The following is a 6,097-nucleotide window of genomic DNA, read 5'->3' on the forward strand; positions in this document are numbered from 1 at the left end:
CAATCTTGAGAATGAAAAATGGAGCTGGAGGAATCAGGCTCCCTGACTTCAGACTATACTACAAAGCTACAGTAATCAAGACAGTATGGTACTGGCACAAAAACAGAAATATAGATCAATGGAACAGGATAGAAAGCCCAGAGATAAACCCACGCACATATGATCACCTTATCTTTGATAAAGGAGGCAAGAATATACAATGGAGAAAAGACAGCCTCTTCAATAAGTGGTGCTGGGAAAACTGGACAGCTACATGTAAAAGTATGAAATTAGAACACTCCCTAACACCATACACAAAAATAAACTCAAAATGGATTAAAGACCTAAATGTAAGGCCAAACACTATCAAACTCTTAGAGGAAAACATAGGCAGAACACTCTATGACATAAATCACAGCAAGACCCTTTTTGACCCAGCTCCTAGAGGAATGGAAATAAAAACAAAAATAAACAAATGGGACCTAATGAAACCTGAAAGCTTTTGCACAGCAAAGGAAACCATAAACAAGACAAAAACACAACCCTCAGAATGGGAGAAAATATTTGCAAATGAAGCAACTGACAAAGGATTAATCTCCAAAATTTACAAGCAGCTCATGCAGCTCAATATCAAAAAAACAAACAACCCAATCCAAAAATGGGCAGAAGACCTAAATAGACATTTCTCCAAAGAAGATATACAGATTGCCAACAAACACATGAAAGAATGCTCAACATCATTAATCATTAGAGAATTGTAAATCAAAACTACGCTAAGATATCATCTCACACCGGTCAGAATGGCCATCATCAAAAAATCTACAAACAATAAATGCTGGAGAGGGTGTGGAGAAAGGGGAACCCTCTTGCACTGTTGGCGAGAATGTAAATTGATACAGCCACTATGGAGAACAGTATGGAGGTTCCTTAAAAAACTAAAAATAGAACTACCATACGACCCAGCAATCCCACTACTGGGCATATACCCTGAGAAAACCATAATTCAAAAAGAGTCATGTACCAAAATATTCATTGCAGCTCTATTTACAATAGACAGGACATGGAAGCAACCTAAGTGTCCATCATCAGATGAATGGATAAAGAAGATGTGGCACATATATACAATGGAATATTACTCAGCCATAAAAGGAAACGAAATTGAGTTATTTGTAGTGAGGTGGATGGACCTAGAGTCTGTCATACAGAGTGAAGTAAGTCAGAAAGAGAAAAACAAATACAGTATGCTAACACATATATATGGAATCTAAGGGGGAAAAAAAGGTCATGAAGAACCTAGTGGCAAGACGGGAATAAAGACACAGACCTACTAGAGAATGGACTTGAGGATATGGGGAGGGGGAAGGGTAAGCTGTGACAAAGTGAGAGAGTGGCATGGACACATATACACTACCAAACGTAAAATAGATAGCTAGTGGGAAGCAACCGCATAGCACAGGGAGATCAGCTCGGTGCTTTGTGACCACCTATAGGGGTGGGATAGGGAGGGTGGGAGGGAGGGAGATGCAAGAGGGAAGAGACATGGGATCGTATGTATATGTATAACTGATTCACTTTGCTATATGTAGAAACTAACACACCATTGTAAAGCAATTATACTCCAATAAAGATGTTAAAAAAAAAAGTGAACTAAAAAAAAAGCAGAGACTGTTAGACTGGATTAAAATACAAGATCCAACTATATGCTGTCACAATTTAGATTCAAAGATACAAATAGATTGAAAGTAAAAGGATGGAAAAAGATATATGGTGCAAACAGCAACCACAAGAAACCTGGAGTGGCTATACTAATATCAAATAAAATAGACTTTAAAACAAAAAAAATGTTACTAGAGATTAAAAAGTATATTTTATAATGATAAAAGGGTTAATACATCTGGAAGATAAAACAAGTATAAACATATATGCACCTAACAACCCAAAATACATGAAGTAAAAACTGACACACATTAAGGGAGAAATGGACAAGTCAACAATAATGGAAACTTCAATAGCCCCCAGTCAATAATGGATAGAACAATTAGGTAGAAGGCCTAACTGGCAGATGATCAACAAGGAAATAAGACACTTGAGCAGCATTATAAACCAACTAAACAGACACCCATAGAACACTTCACTCAATAACAGCAGAATATAAATTCTTCTCAAGTGCACAGAAACATTCTCCAAATAAGACCATATGTTAGCCCAGAAAATAAACCTCAAAGAAAGAGAAAAACAAATATCATATGGTAAGGCATATATGTGGAATCTAGAAAAATGGTACAGATGAACCTGTTTGCAAGGCAAAAATAGAGACACAGACGTAGAGAACAAAAGTATGGACACCAAGGGGCGAAGGGGGGGATGGGATGAGCTGCAAGATTGAGATTGACATATATACACTAATATGTATAAAATAAATAACTAATGAGAACCTGCTGTATAGCATAGGGAACTCTACTTAATGCTCTGTGGTGACCTAAATGGGACGGGAATCCGAAAAAGAAGGGATATATGTATACATATAGCTGATTCACTTCACTGTACAGCAGAAGTTAACATTATAAAGCAACTATACCCCAATAAAAAAATTTAATAAGTAAATAAAAGGATTGAAATAATAGGAAGTATGTTCTCTAATCACGACAGAATGATATTAGAAATCAATAAGTGAAAGAAATTTGGAAAACTCATAAATAAGAGGAAATTAAACAACACACTCCACTCTGACTTGCTTGAGACATTTTCTGAGGTGTCTGAGACTCCTCCTTACTATTTAAGAGTCTTCCTGTCAGACTGAGACACTTTTTGACATGTTTGAGGTCCTTCCTCCTTTCATCTTTTTGGTCACAAATAAGACTTTTTATTTGTCACGACTAAAAGTCTGAATTTTAAACAGATTCTTGGACTGGTGGCTCATATCCATCAGCTTGTTCAACTTTAGTACCTGTCTCATCCCCAGTAGATTTTCCAGAACTACTACCGTCACAATTAAGCCCCATGAGTTTTCCCAATTCAAACATGGGCTTCTTTAGCATCCTTACTTCTCTAACAAAGACATCATGGAGTGGATAAATACATTGGCAAACCTCTTCTATGTCTTTTCCAATGCTGTCTGGAATCAATTTATTGACCACTTCTTTCAAGTCATTTGTCTACACCTCTAGGGTCATGATTTCCATCATCTTCTTCTGGATTTGGCAGACGTGTTGGTGCTAATTATAAGACCTCTTCCAAATCTAATTCTTGCATTTTTTAATAAAATAGACAAAGCAAATAACTTTCAGTAGTCTTGACATTGACATGAGCGTCAATCATGGGCTGCCATTTTTTGACCATGGAGCACATTTTGTCCCAGGTAAACTCCATGCTATGGAAGTTAGTCAGGCAGTTTTGCCCTGAATATCCTCAGTAATTAGCTTGAGTATTCTAAATGCAACTGCATCATTCTGCAGATCAGCAAGGCTCATTTCAAAAACATGATATCATTTGGTTCCTTGAGTTCTCATGACTAGTGTTTTTCCAACATTTCTTTTTTTTTTTTTTTTTTTTTTTTTTTTTAAAGGATTTTCTTATTTATTTATTTATTTATTTATTTATTTATTTTTGGCTGTGTTGGGTCTTCGGTTCGTGCGAGGGCTTTCTCCAGTTGCGGCAAGCGGGGGCCACTCTTCATCGCGGTGCGGGGACCGCTCTTCATCGCGGTGCGCGGGCCTTTCTCTATCGCGGCCCCTCCCGTCGCGGGGCACAGGCTCCAGACGCGCAGGCTCAGCAATTGTGGCTCACGGGCCCAGCTGCTCCGCGGCATGTGGGATCCTCCCAGACCAGGGCTCGAACCCGTGTCCCCTGCATTAGCAGGCAGATTCTCAACCACTGCGCCACCAGGGAAGCCCTCCAACATTTCTTATATTGAACACAGCTGGTGCTTTCACATCATACCAGTCTTTCTTAGAAATTGGATCAACCACTTTCTTCTTGGCTCCCTTTTTGCTGCCTTTCATTAGGTGCTTGTTCCTGCCAACTGTCAAGGTGCTGCTCAGAGCCCTTCCTTGGTTTTGAGACTCTTTCTGACTTCTCCATCCAGACATGTTTTTGATCCTTCCCTTCCTATTTGAGATTCTCCCTGACTTGTCTGACCCTCTTCCTGACATACGTGAGTGTCTTCCTGGCCTATTTGAGACCCATCCTTAAATATATATATATATACATATAAGAACACTAAGACTTTGCCTGACATTTTTTTAAACATTTTTATTGGACTATAATTGCTTTCCAATGGTGTGTTAGTTTCTGCTTTATAGCAAAATGAATCAGTTATAGATATACATATATCCCCATATTTCTTCCCTCTTGCGTCTCCCTCCCTCCCACCCTCCCTATCCCACCCTTCTAGCTGGTCACAAATCACCAAGCTGATCTCCCTGTGCTATGTGACTGCTTCCCACTAGCTATCTATTTTACATTTGGTAGTGTATATATGTCCATATATACACTACCACTCTCTCACTTTGTCCCAGCTTACCCTTCCCCCTTCCCATGTCCTCAAGTCCATTCTCTAGTAGGTCTGTGTCTTTATTCCCATCTTGCCTCTAGTTTCTTCATGACCTTTTTTTTTTTTTTTTTTAGATTCCATATATATGTGTTAGCATACTGTATTTGTTTTTCTCTTTCTGACTTACTTCACTCTGTATGACAGACTCTAGGTCCATCCACCTCACTACAAATAACTCAATTTCGTTTCTTTATATGGCTGAGTAATATTCCATTGTATATATGTGCCACATCTTCTTTATCCATTCATCTGTTGATGGACACTTAGGTTGCTTCCATGTCCTGTCTATTGTAAATAGAGCTGCAATTAACATTGTGGTACATGACTCTTTTTGAATTATGGTTTTCTCAGGGTATATGCCCAGTACTGGGATTGCTGGGTCGTATGGTAGTTCTATTTTTAGTTTTTTAAGGAACCACCATACTGTTCTCCATAGGGGCTGTAACAATTTACATTCCCACCAACAGTGTATGAGGGTTCCCTTTTCTCCACACCCTCTCCAGCATTTATTGTTTGTAGATTTTTTGATGATGGCCATTCTGACTGGTGTTAGATGATACTGCATTGTACTTTTGATTTGCGTTTTTCTAATGACTAATGATGTTCAGCATTCTTTCATGTGTTTGTTGGCAATCTGTATATCTTCTTTGGAGAAATGTCTATTTAGGCTTTATGCCCATTTTTGGATTGGGGTGTTTGTTTTTTTGATATTGAGCTGCATGAGCTGCTTGTAAATTTTGGAGATTAATCCTTTGTCAGTTGCTTCATTTGCAAATATTTTCTCCCATTCTGAGGGTTGTGTTTTCGTCTTGTTTATGGTTTCCTTTGCTGTGCAAAACCTTTTAAGTTTCATTAGGTCCCATTTGTTTATTTTTGTTTTTATTTCCATTTCTCTAGGAGCTGGGTCAAAAAGGATCTTGCTGTGATTTATGTCATAGAGTGTTCTGCCCATGTTTTCCTCTAAGAGTTTGATAGTGTTTGGCCTTACATTTAGGTCTTTAATCCATTTTGAGTTTATTTTTGTGTATGGTGTTAGGGAGTGTTCTAATTTCATTCTTTTACATGTAGTTGTCCAGTTTTCCCAGCACCACTTACTGAAGAGGCTGACTTTTCTCCATTGTATATTCTTGCCTCCTTTATCAAAGATAAGGTGACCATATGTGCGTGGGTTTATCTCTGGGCATTCTATCCTGTTCCATTGATCTATATTTCCGTTTTTGTGCCACTACCATACTATCCTGATTACTGTAGCTTTGTAGTATAGTCTGAAGTCAGGGAGCCTGATTCCCCCAGCTCCGTTTTTCGTTCTCAAGATTGCTTTGGCTATTCAGGGTCTTTTGTGTTTCCATACAAATTGTGAAATTTCTTGTTCTAGTTCTGTGAACAATGCCAGTGGTAGTTTGATAGGGATTGCATTGAATCTATAGATTGCTTTGGGTAGTAGAGTCATTTTCACAATGTTGATTCTTCCAATCCAAGAACATGGTATATCTCTCAATCTATTTGTATCATCTTTAATTTCTTTCATCAGTGTCTTATAATTTTCTGCATACAGGTCTTTTGTCT

General features: G+C 38.2%; 1 pseudogene; it reads right to left on the bottom strand.

Annotated features, from left to right (window-relative positions):
• Window positions 1-2,870: 2,870 nt before the first annotated feature.
• LOC103016626 (40S ribosomal protein S3a-like) lies at window positions 2,871-4,067 on the bottom strand (annotated as a pseudogene).
• Window positions 4,068-6,097: the final 2,030 nt, after the last annotated feature.

The sequence above is a fragment of the Balaenoptera acutorostrata genome, chromosome X (assembly GCF_949987535.1).
Source record: "Balaenoptera acutorostrata chromosome X, mBalAcu1.1, whole genome shotgun sequence".
In the NCBI taxonomy this organism is placed as follows: Eukaryota; Metazoa; Chordata; class Mammalia; order Artiodactyla; family Balaenopteridae; genus Balaenoptera; species Balaenoptera acutorostrata.